This window comes from Otolemur garnettii, unplaced genomic scaffold, assembly GCF_000181295.1.
Source record: "Otolemur garnettii isolate 467f Iridium unplaced genomic scaffold, OtoGar3 scaffold00544, whole genome shotgun sequence".
Classification (NCBI taxonomy): Eukaryota; Metazoa; Chordata; class Mammalia; order Primates; family Galagidae; genus Otolemur; species Otolemur garnettii.
In genome coordinates, this window is record NW_003852939.1 from 15,623 (window position 1) to 16,967 (window position 1,345).

The window sequence follows — 1,345 nt, forward strand, 5'->3', positions numbered from 1 at the left end:
ATTCCTCCCAGCTCCATCATAGTCAGAGATTTTATTACTCCTTTGGCAGTGTTGGATATGTCCTCCAACAAGAAGCTTAGCAAAGAAATCTTGGATTTAAAATTAACTTTTCAGCATTTGGATTTAACGGACATCTATAGCACATTTCATCCTAATAAAACTGAATACACATTTTTCTCATCATCTCATGGAACATACTCAAATTCAACCACATCTTAGGTCACGAGTCTAACTTCAGCAAGTTTAAAAGAATAGAAATTATTCCTTTCATCTTCTCAGACCACCATGGAATAAAAGTTGAACTCAATAACAACAGGAATCTGCAGACCCATACAAAAATGTGGAAGCTAAATAACCTTATGCTCAATGATAGGTGGGTCAGAAATGAGATCAAGAAGGAAATTACCAAAGTTTTGGAACAAAATGATAATGAAGATACGAGTTAGCAGAACTGCTTGGATATTGCAAAGGCAGTACTAAGAGGGAAATTTATAGCACTGCAAGCCTTCCTCAAGAAAATGGAAAGAGAGGAAGTTAACAACTTAATGGGACCTCTCAAGCCACTGGCAAAAGAAGAACACTCCAATCCAAAACCTAGCAGAAGAAAAGAAATAACCAAAATTAGAGCAGAATTAAATGAAATTGAAAATAAAAGGATCATACAGAAGAACAATAAATCAAAATTTGGTTTTTTGAAAAGGTCAATAAAATAGATAAACTTTTAGCCAACCTAACCAAGAAGAAAAGAGTTAAATCTTAATTTCATCAATTGGAAATGGTAAAGATGAAATAACAACAGACCCCTTAGAAATTCAAACAATCCTTCATGAATACAAGAAACTTTATTCCCAGAAATATGAAAATCTGAAGGAAATCAACCAATACTTGGAAGCACGCCACCTTCCAAGACTAAGTCAGAATGGAAATTTTGAACAGGCCTATATTAAGTTCTGAAATAGCATCAACTATACAAAATCTTCCTAAAAAGAAAACCCCAGGACCAGATGGCTTCACATCAGAATTCTACCAAACTTTTAAAGAGGAACTAGTACCTATACTATTTAATCTTTTCCAAAATATAGAAAAAGAAGGAATACTACATTCTATGAAGCAAACATCACCTTGGTCCCCAAACCAGGAAAATACCCAACAGAAAGAAAAGTACAGACCAATATCACTAATGAATATTGATGCTAAAATATTCAACAAAATCCTAACAAACAGAATCCAGCAATACATCAAACAAATTATACACCACAACCAAGTGGGTTTTATCCCAGGATCTCAAGGATGGTTCAGCATATGTAAATCTATAAACATAAACATAATTCGTCACATAAACAAA